Source organism: Canis lupus, chromosome 35, assembly GCF_048164855.1.
Source record: "Canis lupus baileyi chromosome 35, mCanLup2.hap1, whole genome shotgun sequence".
NCBI lineage: Eukaryota > Metazoa > Chordata > Mammalia > Carnivora > Canidae > Canis > Canis lupus.
In genome coordinates this window covers 16,380,567-16,394,620 of record NC_132872.1, presented here as the reverse complement: position 1 = coordinate 16,394,620, position 14,054 = coordinate 16,380,567, and the positions used below count along the sequence as shown (strand labels likewise).

The window sequence follows — 14,054 nt, the reverse complement described above, 5'->3', positions numbered from 1 at the left end:
ATAGATCCAGATCCAAAGGAAAATGCTATATTCTTACTTTGGAGTTTAAAAATTCATATACAAATATTTCTTTAGGAAAAAAAAAGCCTGGAGCAAACTATAGGCAGTTTACCAACTAAGAATGCAGGTTTATTTGATCTAATTATTTAACCTTTCAGGGGCTGTTTCTCCTCATTTTTTAAATGGCAATGACATACTCCACAGTTCCAAAGATCTGAAGATTTCTAAACAAAGATTTTTTTCATCAGTTTGGCACCAAACTCATTTGGCAGCAAAACTAGACCTGAACTGATCAGAAGAAATTTATGGTACTACTTATCTTACTTTTCTTAATAATATTCCTAAGTAAGTTTTTACAGCAGAAATGTTAATGTGATTGATTATACCCAAATAAGTGTGTGTGTGTGTGTGTGTGTGTGTGTGTATGTGTATGTGTATGTGAGGGACGTCGTTAAGAATCACAAAATCAGGACAGCCCAGGTGGCTCAGCGGTTTAGCGCCGTCTTCAGCCCAGGACGTGATCCTGGACACCCAGGATCAAGTCCCACGTTGGCTCCCCTGCATGGAGCCTGCTTCTCCCTCTGCCTGTGTTCTCTCTCTCTCTCTCTCCCTGTGTGTGTGTGTCTCTCATGAATAAAATCTTAAGAAAAAAAAGAATCACAAAATCACAGAAGGGTTTTTCTTAGCACTTAATAAGTTGATTATAAAAATTATTTGAAAACAAAAGACCAAAAATAACCAAAGCACTCTGGAGACAAGCAGTATAGCATGTTAGGGGTAATAATGTTCTCTGGAGCCAGACTGCCTAGTTTACAATCCCACCTATGGAACTTACTCACTGTAACCTAAACTGTTACTTAACCTCTCTATACCATAGTTCCTCATCTGTAGAATCAGGAATAATATGTGATACAAAATGGGTTCATATATGTAAATAAAAAGAAGAATGTTGGGAGGAATTGCCCTGTGTAACATTAATTAGGGAAGAATGATACTGCCATGGGGACAGGACAAAACCAACTACAGGAACTAAATCGAAGAGATCTAAGAGAACACTCATTCTTAGATCAAACTTTGTTTTTATTTTTATTACATTCCTGTGACTGACTTACTTTACATATAGAAGTTCATACTTCCTAATCTCCCTCCCCTATTTGGCCAGCTACCAGACTGTTTCCTGTATCTATGAGTCTGTTTATGTTTTGTTTGGTTCATTTGTTTTTAGGTTATGTATGTAAGTAAAATCATATTATTTGTCTTTTTTCTCTCAGACTTGTTTCACTCAGCATAATACCCTCTAGGTCCATTCATGTTGTCTCAGATGACAAGATTTCATTCCTTATTGTGGCTGAGTAATAGTCCATTGTGTGTGTGTGTGTGTGTGTGTGTGTGTGTGTTCGTTCTTCATCCATTCATCTATTAGTGGACATTTGGATTGTTTCCATATCTTGGCTATTGTAAATAATGCTGCAGTAAACAGAGGGATTTATTTATTTATTTATTTATTTATTTATTTATTTATTTATGTTTTCATTTTCTTTGAATACATACCCAGAATGTGGAATTGTTGGATCATGTGGTAGTTCTCTTTTGATAAAACTTTGATATATCACTGAGTTTTACTTCAGATTCCTGAAAAAGAGAAGAAATAAATATTTGATAAATAGAGCTAAAAGTGAGTCATTAATAAGGAAAAAATCAGATTGTGTTGATCACACACACTATACAAAAATTGGCTTTATATGAATTAAGAACTTTATTTTTATTTTACTTTTTTTTATTTATGATAGTCACACAGAGAGAGAGAGAGAGAGAGGCAGAGACACAGGCAGAGGGAGAAGCAGCCTCCATGCACCGGGAGCCCAACGTGGGATTTGATCCCAGGTCTCCAGGATCGTGCCCTGGGCCAAAGGCAGGCGCCAAACCGCTGCGCCACCCAGGGATCCTGAATTAAGAACTTTAAAAAGGAAACTTAAAACTTTAAGAAGAAAATATAGTTGCATACCTTTCTGACCTTGGGTTAGAGAATATTTTATAGAATACTTCAAAAGCACAAAACTTAAACTGAACAGATTATGTGAGAATTAAGAGCCTTTGTTTTTCATCATGGACTTTAAAGAGAGCGAGGAGAGAATGAGAAGTTATTTGAAAAATTTCTAGTCAGCAGAAGATTATAATCAAGTATACATAGATCCTATAAATTAAAATATAGAAAATTAATAAGTGGACAAAAATATTAATAGACACATCACAAAACATGCATATCGACAATAAATTTCTGAAAAATCACCCAACTTTACTAGTAATTGGGAGGATATTGATAAATAACATGATGAGATGTCATTCTCTATCACTTGTCAGTAGAATTTAAAAAATCTAATGGAACTGCTACTTGGAGAGGACATGGATCTTTTACAAGTTGCTGGTAACACTATAAAATGATACAAACATTATGGAGAACAATTTGGGCATTGTTTTATAAAGTTGAATATTCCTGGATACATACTATCCTTAGATATATAGCCAGGGGAAATTCTTGCACGTATGTGCTGGAAAACATAACAAAAATGTTCATGGTGTCACTGTTCATAATAGTAAAAACACTGGAGATAACAAAAGCATCCATGTGTACTGGAATTGAATAACTATATTATGGAATTTTTATAAAATGGAATAGCATGCAACAATAAAAATTGATCTGTAATTAAACATCATAGATGATGAATTTTAGTGTCATAATCTGAGGGGAATGAGGCAATAAAGCAAATCTTAGAAGACTGCCTACATTTGGTACTCTTTTTAAGAAGTTCAAAAACAAAACCAAGCTGTATATTGTGTAGGTATATAGATGTGGGTCATGAAACTATAAAAACAAATATCAACAAAACTCCATGTGATGACTAGAATTCCTTTTTCCATTTATCAGTTGCCTTAACCCCTTGTCAAGCCTTCTAGTTTTTTATTTTTTTCTTTTTCTTCTTCTTTTATTTCTTTTTTTATCTTTTATTTAAATTCAATTTGCCAACATATACTATAACACCCACTGCTCATCTCATCATGTGCCCTCCTTAATGCCCAACATCTAGTCACCCCATCCCCCTATCCACTTCCTCTTCTGCAGCCCTTTGTTTCCCAGAGTTAGGAGTCTCTCATGGTTTGTCTCCTTCTCTAATTTTTCCTCACTCAATTTCCTTCCTTTCCCTTGTGGTCTTTGGCTTTAGTTAATGGCTTCAACTGTTACTTGTATGCACACATTATCAACATTTTGGATTTGTTGAATTTTATAGGTTGAAGTACATTTCTTTTTCCCCAAAAAGGCTTTATTACACATGGAGGGACGGGGTTCAATCCTTTTTGACTGCTACTTTCCTCATGGCTGCCAGGATGTTAGTTGAGCTACTCTCTCTTCCTCCGGGCACAGATTTATGTCCCCATCCTTTTCTTGATGAACCTGAGGGCCCGATTGCCCTTGGAAACCTTGAGCAATCCAATGGCTTGCTCCTTGTATGGGGGGGAAGCTGCATCTCCCTCACAAACTTGGTGTGCTTGGTGAGGCGCTGCGGCAGTGGCCATGCCTAGGCTTGCTCATGTTCAGTCACCTTGTGGCCCTTGTCGAGGCCCATGTCATGGGATAGCACAGAGCCATGGCTGCTGCTCCCTCATGGCTCCCATGATGGACTGAAATACACTTTTAATCTCCATTTTTAATAGTGAATAAAGAGTTTGTGACATGCCTAAGTCCATACAATTTAGAAGACCCAGAGAGGTTGATATCAAATCTTATAACTGCAGCCCTTATTCTCTCAACGTCGTCTTTTAAGGTTCAAATCATAATTCAAAAGCTCAAATGTTCAAGCAGATACTGTATTTATTTTTTTAATTTAAATTCGATTAGCCAACATATAAGTCTTTAGTCATTAGTTTCAGATGTAGAGTTCAGTAATTTATCAGCTGCATATGATCTCAACATTTTAATAACAGTATATATCACTTTCATGCTCCTAAAATCACTGCATTATCCTGCCTTGCTTCTTTCTTTAAATAAAGCCACCATTATACAGTAGACTTTAAGTCACAAATTTATCTTCAATTTTCCCTTCTAAATAAATTTTTGCTAATAACCTTTTTTACTTTATCATTTACCTCACCTATGTACTCTAATCTTCAAAGGACCTGAACACAACGGTACTATGCACTTCCTCCTTTTTCACTCTTCCCCTCCTGCTCTCTAGAATGCCTTCTTTTCTTCCTTACTTACCTTAAAATTAATCTCAAACATTTCTCATCCAGAAAGTTTTTAAGGCTACCCCAAACTTACAATTTCTTTATCTCTTCTCTCTTTATTTATAAATTGCTCTTTATCTTTATTTTTCTTTTTTTTTTTTTAAGTTATTTATTTATTTGAGAGAGAGAGAGGGAGAGAATGAGAACTAATGGTGGGGAGGGAGAAGGAGAAGCAAACTTCCCTATGAGCAGGGTCCCAAATGCAGGGCTGGATCCCAGGACCCTGCGATCACGACCTGAGCAGAAGGTAAATGCTTAACTGACTGAGCCACCCAGGTGCCCCATCTGTTTTTTTCTTAAGCCACTTACCTTCTTTGTATTTTGTGTATCTATCTTATTATTCTTACCTGTTGTGTTGGCAGATACCATGTTTACCATGTTTCACTTGTCTTTTTTTTTTTTAAGTTTTATTTATTCATGAGAGAGAGAGAGAGAGAGAGAGAGAGAGGCAGAGACACAGGCAGAGGGAGAAGCAGGCTCCATGCCGGAAGCCCAACGTGGGACTCGATCCTGGGACTCCAGGATCATGTCCTGGGCCAAAGGCAGGTGCCAAACCACTGAGTCACCCAGGGATCCCCTCACTTGTCTTTTTAATTTCTACATAGCAAAGTCATGGAATGGGTAATAATTTTTCAACAACTTTAATATAACTGTTAGAGAAACCTATAGGATGACTTTGCCATAAAACAGGGAATTACAGCCAAGTTTATTTTATTTTTAAAAAATATTTTATTTATTCATGAGAGACACACACACAGAGAGAGAGGCTGAGACACAGGCAGAGGGAGAAGCAGGCCCCATGCAGGGAGCCCGATGTGGGACTCAATCCTGGGTCTCCAGGATTCCACCCTGAGCTGAAGGCGGTGCTAAACCGCTGAGCCACCCGGGCTGCCCTACAGCCAAGTTTATATTTGACATGAGACACTAGAAATGAGTACGTCATCTACTTCTAACTATAACAATCATTATTTATTGCAGGTTTTAATCAAGTTATTTATCCGCAAGATTTTTTCCAAGAAAGTTTTTCTCTTTAATCTAGGGCACAGGATATTGGATAATTTGGACAGATACCCAGCAAAAATAGTTCTTACAAATGTTAAGTCTTTCAACTTACAGGACCAGGTACAAAGCCTGGGGTTTAAATGTACCATGAATCCTGAATTATCTTTTCAAAGAAGCTGTTCATCTACTTTAGAAAAGTTCAGGCTATTTCTTCCTCACTAATGCAGGTAATATATTGCAAATAATGGACACACAATCTTCTCCTAGTGAGATAGAATAAGGAATCCTGTACTCATCTCTGAACCCAGTGCCTTTAGCAAGCTGACACTGAGGAAGTGTGGCTTTGCTTTCCATACACACTTTACATGGAGTTCTGGGCAAAGAGAAATTTTCACTGTAATACTTTAGTATTTGAATAAGAAATACACTGTGATCTCATGCATTCACATGAAAATCATATACATGTGTCAAAATAGAGTGATTCTCTATTTATTATGATTGTGAAAGTTAATGACTTTCTCTGATCTTTTCCAAAATTACAGAGGCCAAATCCTGAACAGCCTCCACTTTGAGAGTTTAAATGGAATGTATATTAATCAGATTAAAGAAAGATTTTGACTTTTGAATTCTCTAATGCAAATTTATTTCTCCCCTTTTTCTTATGATTTTCTTCATCCATTATTTTGCTTTTTTATCTTTATCTAGCCTGAATAAATTAAAAAAATGAAATTATCTTTCTTCTTCCAAGCCCCAAGTTTAAATATTATGAATCTGGTGAATCCAGAAACACATGAGTTTAGATACCATGATTATGCCTTTTGTAAGAGCACTTGCTTTCTTGATGAAGAAATATGTCTATAGCTTATGGTTATTATGAAGACCATCTTTGTCTTTGGGTCAGATTGTCTTCAGTCACATATCAACTCTGATACTTACATACTATACAGCTTGGGGCAATTTGCCCTACCTTTCCAAATTCAGTTGATCATTCATAAAATTGCCATCATAATTTTCATCTCATCATGTTTTTGTGAGATTTAATTGAGATAATATAAAGTTCTTAACTTTGTTATGTAACATAGTAAATGCTTAAAAAAGCTATCTACTAAAATTATTAACAAGCAGGCAGTTCATTTCTGTAGTAAAACCAGGATGGATTAGTTTGTAAACTGGTTACATAATCAGATTATCCTGCTACCACTTCTGGTTAACACACATGCAGCATAGGTAAAGATTATTCCTAGACTTTTTGCTGTAATTAGTTGTGTATGTGGATCCTGGAAGTTTGTTATGTCAGGAGGAGTAAGTATGAGTTTACACGTTTCAGTGAAGAATTCTATAAAAGCTACTTCCTTCATCCCTATTATAACCTTCTCTCCCCTTGATATACCAGCAGTGGCAGTCAAAGGTTTCAGGTAAAATAAAATATTCTGGGATCCCTGGGTGGCGCAGCGGTTTAGTGCCTGCCTTTGGCCCAGGGCGCGATCCTGGAGGCCGGGATCAAATCCCATGTCGGGCTCTTGGTGCATGGAGCCTGCTTCTCCTTCTGCCTGTGTCTCTGCTTCTCTCTCACTCTGTGACTATCATAAATAAATAAATAATATTCCTATTTTTTTTAGTGTTCTCATAGTGTCTTCTGTAGAGCTCTGTTATCATATATTTTACATTGTAATTGGTTTTGTGATGTCTTTTTCAATAAAAATGGAAGGAATAAGAGAGGGAAGGAAGGATAGGAGGGTGAGAGGAAGGAAAGAATAGCAAGAACAAATTCAGAAACACTTTATATTTTCCTGGAATCTTTTACAGATGTTTGGAATTCTCCTTCTACTAAGAAATAGAATATTTATTCTCTTAAATTTAGATAGATGTTTGGAACTTTTTGTATTTGTATTAAGACTTTCCCTAATGTTCTTTAGGCATTATTTATATTGCAAGCATTTGTAATGCCTATAATTATTTATATGCATTATTCATAACTTTTCAAAACTATTGTATGCTCAATTCTTGCTTATTATTGACATTTTTTGTCTAATGGAATACTAACACTATCTGTATCTCTGTCTAAAAGATAAGGTATTTTGTGAGTTGTTTTATAATAGTAAATAATAATCATTTCAAATATACTAAATTATGTGATATAAAGGCAAGTTGACAGTGACCAAGAAGATGACAGCCAATATTTAGAAGAAAACTATAAATATAATAGGCTTCTAAAAGAGGAAAAAAAATAAAAGAGGAAAAATAGCACATAGTCATGCTATGATTTAGGTGAACTTAGCTTGTTTTATGACATGGCTTCTAAGATCTCTGGATATATTTTCTCAAAAGCTGACTTTCTTGAGAAACCTACTCATTTTTCTGTTAAAAAATGCCAATAGTGTGTTAAGCATAGTTGCAATTGAATAATAAAGTTAGTATCTCCATCCCAAGGAGACAATAATACTAAAATATGTTTTTCTTTATTTTTTAAAGGTTTATTCATTTATTTTGGAGAGAGAGAGAGAGAGAGAGAGAGCGCATGAGCAAGAGGGGCAGAGAGAGAGGGAGAGAGATTTCAAGCAGACTCCATCCTGAGGGGAGAGCCTGACGTGGGGCTCTATCTCATGACCTGAACCAAAACCAAGAGTCAGACAATTAACCAACTGTACCACCTAGGTGCCCATGTTTTTCTTTAAATGTCAATTACTCTTAAAATAAGAGAAGATTAATACTACAAAAAAATTAAAGCAAAGCAGAACAAAATAATAGAAGATTTTTAAAAACTTTTAATTAACCTTATTTTAACAATGGAGTAAATGAGACTGAACATCATTCCTCTGCTGTTCTTACACCAAAATATCATAACCTGATTTTAATTACGACAAAACATCAGACAGGCCTAAATTGAGGAACATTGTACAAAATCAATAATGAGTACTCTAAAATATCAAGTTCATGAAAGGAAAGGGGAGAGAAAGCAAAATCACACATTGGAGAAGAGCAAAGAGAAGTAACAGATACAACATGGGGTATAAGCTATGATCTTGAGGAAGAAAACATGGAAAAACATAGTAGAGAAAAAAAGTCATAGTAAAAAGAAATGGATGGAATTTGAATAAAATATGCAGTGTAGTTAATAGCATAGTAACAATGTTAATTTCCTGGTTTTATAGTTGTATTATGGCTATATATGGTATTAACATTAGGGAAATCTGACTGGAGGATATACAGGAATTCTCTACCATTTTGCAACTTTTCTCTAACTCTAAATTTAATTTAAAACATAAAGTTTAAAAAATTTGCTAACTTTTCCCAGCTCCATAATTTGAATAGAAGAGTTTTGATTAGAACCCAAGTCCCTAGTTTTCTTTTCCCCACAGCACACTACATCTCCATCAAAGTGGATATCTTTCTGTTTAGTTAACAAAGCAAGTAAATTTCTGTATTTCATTTTATATTACCCTGAAATATTTGCAACTTGCTTAAATAAATGTTCTAATTTTAATATTTTAATAATATTAATGGACTATAAGCAGAAAAGAATCCCTAAACAAGTAATGAATTAAGTTAAATCAACCAGTTGAATTGTTCTTTAGAAATACTACCAGTCAAATCTGTCTAATTAGCAAGAGGACTCATATATAAATTTGGATTAGATATTAATACGAATGGATTATTAACCATGTCCTATCAAGGCATATTTGGTGTTAAAATACCCTTAAAAAAATCCCTGATGTGCAACTACCAGAGGAGAGAAATTGTGGGAAAATGTCAAATTCTACTAAACCTATATATAAATCCATGGATTAAGATGAAAGTACACATGGAACGAGGTTTTCTGAAAGAAAGGTCTAAATGAAATGTAGCCTGAGGCTTAGAAACTTCTACATTGAGGATCTAATGACATCCAGGAAATAAAAACCTTCCTAAGTAAGAGTGAGGTAAATTAACAACAACAACAAAAGACTATTAGAGCATGAATTTGAGCTCAAATAGCTCACAAATAATCTAGGCAGTAAATATTTTTGAAACTTGTTACAAATCAGGCATTTTATTTTGCCTCAACATTGATGCCAATTTGCCTCTACAACCTTGGGCAATTAATTATTTTAGTCCTTGAATACCTAAAAATAGGATAATCACCTTTAAAATTTGTATCATTATGTTACATTTTGAGTTTTTGAAAAGTGGTTAATGTGTGGAAACATTTTAAGTTCTTGGAAGGAAAGCATAAATACTTTCTTTGTCCCTGTTCTTCACAGAAAGAAGTTTTTTTCATTAGCTGGGAAAAGCAAAAAAAAAAAAAAAAAAAAAAAAAAAAAACCCACAAAGAATAAAAAACAAAAAGCATGATGTATACACACACTGTGTTTGAGTTTTGAGAAATAGAGTCTACCAGGTAAAAAGAAATCTGAAAATACTCTTCAGGATACCAAATTGGAAGAACAGAATTCCTTCACGTATTTCCTCTTATCAAATAATAAAATGATATAATAAATGGAAAGTGAGGGTATAAATTCTTTATTCAGAATTCCTGTCTTTGATCTCAGAGATCCTTTATAAGTAAAATGACCAAGCTGAAAATACTGGTAAGCACTCGGAATACCTTTAAACCATGATAGTCCTTGTGAACTCATCGGCAACATCTGTGTGTGCTTTTGTGCCCCAGTAACATTATTAAAACAGTAAGTGAAAAATTGAAAGACCACAATAATGGTCCTAGAGGACATAGAAAACATGGCCTTTAATAGAAGAAGGATTTTTACAAACAAGCTGATTTCACTCAGGATCTCTTGGGTTGTCATGTTTTTCTCTCTAGGGAGGAGTGTGATCTTCTCAGAGAGAGGCAGAAACAAAACTGAAATCTCTTGCCCATGTGTTTTGAAACACATTAACTTTCCACTGTGAGGACAGTGCTTGAGCCACAGCATAAGTATACCTATAGCTTCCAAATTGGACTTAATAGATCCCCAAATCCAAGGAATATACATCTTTATATATTTTAGTTCAACAGATGAACAGCTATTAGTTCTGGCAGAGAATTTGACTCCCCTGTAACTTCATGAAAAACATGATACCCTGGGTTCTTTTAGTGTTAAAATGCTAGCCAGGTTCACTTGTGGTCTTTTTTCTCTATTTCAGTAAATTATGTCTTTCTGTGATATCATGGGAGATTTGGCATTAAAAGGCATCTCTAAACAAAATCCTTTTGGTGGGGAAGAATGTCAACAAACACAAACTTAGGGAAGGAAGTGATTATTGATGACAAATTACTGTTCTGTAGGAACAAGCAGCCATTCAGTGAGAACTGAATGCAGCTCAGGTTGCCTGATGCGTTTGTGGGCCTTCTCTGTCTCTCATGTTGATCCAAAATTCTGTATCAAATTTGAAGTCCAAGTAGAAGTCTATAGAGAATTACTCAAGTCACAAGGTGAATTTTTAAAACATGCATTTTCTGGATGCAAACTTACTTATGACCACTTTTCTTGTATTGGAACAGAGCTTTCTCCTATAAGAGTACATCCACCATTCTTTTTGTCTTCTTTCTTAACATATTTTTAGTAAGATGAGCAATTTGCTTATCTAAATTAGCAAAAAATATTAATAATAACTCCACCTCTGAACTTCTTAATTTTCACATCAATAGCCATTAACTCATATATGAAACCACTGTATGCTCCTGGACCAGCAGCACTGACATAATCTTTGAGTTTATTAGAAACTCCAGGGAACCCTGGGTGGCGCAGCGGTTTGGCGCCTGCCTTTGGCCCAGGGCGCGATCCTGGAGACCCGGGATCGAATCCCACGTCGGGCTCCCGGTGCATGGAGCCTGCTTCTCCCTCTGCCTGTGTCTCTGCCTCTCTCTCTCTCTCTGTCTCTCTGTTACTATCATAAATAAATAAAAATTAAAAAAAAAAAAAAAAGAAACTCCGTCTCATGCCCCACCCCTACTCTACTGAGTCTGCATTTTCATAAGATCCTGAGGTAATCTCTTGTAAATTAAAGTTTGGAAGCACTACCTTATTTTATTAGATGGGCAGATGTATGCTTTTCACTTCACAATTGGTAGTTGCAATCGTCCTCCAATTCTGACAAATTGGAAGCTGAGTTATTATGTATATGATATATGTATATGTACAGCTGTGTTCCTAAGGCTTATAATTTAGAAACATATCAGAGATACTTATGTGAAAATTAAGGCTCCAATTGGATGTATACATATCGTACTTTAATTTTTAAAAAGATTTTATTTATTTTAGAGAGATAGCACACTTGAGTTGGGGGAGGGGCATAGGGAGAAGGAGAGAATCTCAAGCAGACTCTGTGTTGAGTGGGGAGCCCAATGTGGGGCTTGATCTCACGACCTTGAGATTGTGACCTGAGTCAAAATCAAGAGTCGAACGTTTAATGGATTAAGCCATCCAGGCACCCATTTATGCTTTAAGTATTTTACATGTATAAGTATGTAAAAGTTATCAGGGATTTCCTGTTGTCAGAAACAAGCTTATTGTTAAATTTTTAATTTTAGTTCCAGTGTAGTTAACATAGTGTTATATTTTGGATTTACAATACAGTGATTCAACAATTCCATATATCATTACTCAGTGCTTATCATGATAAGTGTACTCTTAATTTCACCCATGTCATCTGATATGCTTTACTTTAAACAAGTACCCTCAGTTAAAGTTAAACTACAATTATTATAGATTATTACCACCGAATTGAAGGATTATATAATCTGTTCTCTACAGATTGTAACATAGGGTAAAGCCAACATCATCTACTTTATGCCAGATACTATAATTAACTAAAAATTGAGCAGAATAAAATGCGGACTATAAGCATGTCTGTGCATTCCTTCAGGGCAGGACATGCCTCAAGATATCAGCTAAATACTAGGGATATAACAATAAATAATACATGGTGGATTCTAAATAAATATTTGTTGAATAAATGATTATGCCCAATGTAACTCTATTTTCTTAGATCACAAGGTGAGGAAATGCCTTTCCCTCTAAGTCCTATTCTGATGGAATCATCTTGAACTCCTGGGCCTGTCCTTCCTCTGTAGGATCCTTGATTTCCATTATCTTTCACCTCTCCCATGCATAACACTATAAATTCATGAGGCAGTATTTCAGTATGCAATTGTGACTGACTTTCCTACTACCATTCAGAAGAAAACAAGAAATTGCTCCTGGGATTTGACATGGTATCATCTCTCTTTACATTGACCCAGGTATTGTTGCAACTGAGGAGACAGAGGGCCTTCTTAATAGATTTATTCACTTTTTTTAGTCTCCCAAATGAACAGCAATGTTTCAGCCTTAGAGCCTTCTCTTGAATAATTTGAGAAATTGAGACATATAGCAAAAGCATTCAGTCAATAAATATGTATACAATACCCATAATACTTAAAGTTGTTTTTAGGTCGCTTTTGGGGAATATTGGACATGAATGAGAACAAACATGATATGACAGATGGTGCTAAGCAATTAGAAGGAAATATATAAACAAAGAGATGTGATGGAAATAAAGTGGTTGTGGAAGGCTATTTTAGGTCAGGATGACTATTGAAGATCCCTTCAGGAGGTAGTGATGTTTGGGGCTCATAGAGGTAGAAACCAGAAAATTGAATGTAGGGGAAGTGTGAGGGAAAGAATCAGGAGTGGTATGTACGTTTTTTTTTTTTTTTTTTTTTTTTTAAGATTTTATTTATTTATTCATGAGAGACAGAGAGAGAGACACACAGGCAGAGGGAGAAGCAGGCTCCATGCAGGGAGCCTGACGTGGGACTCGATCCCGGGTGTCCAGGATCAGGCCCTGGGCTGAAGGCAGCGTTAAACCACTGAGCCACCCGGGCTGCCTGGTATGTAGGTTTTTAACAACTATCTGGTCTGTTTTGTGATTCACTGAGACAGTGGATTCACAATAAAAATGAATGAGTAAACAAATAAATGAATGAAATTGTTAATGAAAAAGTTAATGAACCTATGAAAGTTTTTGTGTATCTGGGTATGAGAATATTGAGTGATACTCTCACATCACAGTGTCCCCTATAGTGCTATTCCTTACAAGTTCTACCAGGATGGAGTCAAAGCACATTGATTCTTTCCTTCTTCAAGATGAGTTCCCCCTACCACCACCTCAGCCTGAGGCATTCTCCAAGAGGCTGGTAGTGACCGTATCTTCTTCCTGTATCAATTCCATAACCTTGCATTCATTCTAATGGGCACAACTAGTTCTGACAATCCTGAAGGTGGGTATGTGGAGACATTTTTTAGGATAGTTATTTTACAAGATAGTACTTGAAAAGTTGGTTTAAAATGTATGAGAAATGTCTCACAAATTTAATAACAGCAACACATTGTTGGTTCTATGAGCACATATGGAGCCAAGATGCTCTTCATCCCCACCATCTCTCATGCTGAGTTCTCCATATGGACCGACATGTATTGATTTCAGAGTTAGAGGTAGCTGTGTGCTCATGTCCTGAGGTCCGTGAATAGAATACAAAAGCTTAGTCCTTAACTTGCAGGGAACGATAGGATGTGTCATGGAAAAGTGGTGTGAAATTATGTGAATTATAGTTTTTCAAGACACCAGAGGAAAGAACCAAATTCAGGGTCACAGTGTTTTTCTTTTCTCTAAGTACAATTGTGTTTGAATGTCTTTGATTCTTATGATCTCTTAACATCATTGTCCTATCAGTTTTTGCATATTTGATATTAAAGATTATTTTCTCAATTATGCTGATGATTCTTAAAGTTGAACCCATATAACAATCA

At 35.6% G+C, this 14,054-nt stretch overlaps 1 pseudogene; it reads right to left on the bottom strand.

Annotated features, from left to right (window-relative positions):
* Positions 1–3,344: 3,344 nt before the first annotated feature.
* Positions 3,345–3,646, bottom strand: LOC140625035 (large ribosomal subunit protein eL36 pseudogene; annotated as a pseudogene).
* Positions 3,647–14,054: the final 10,408 nt, after the last annotated feature.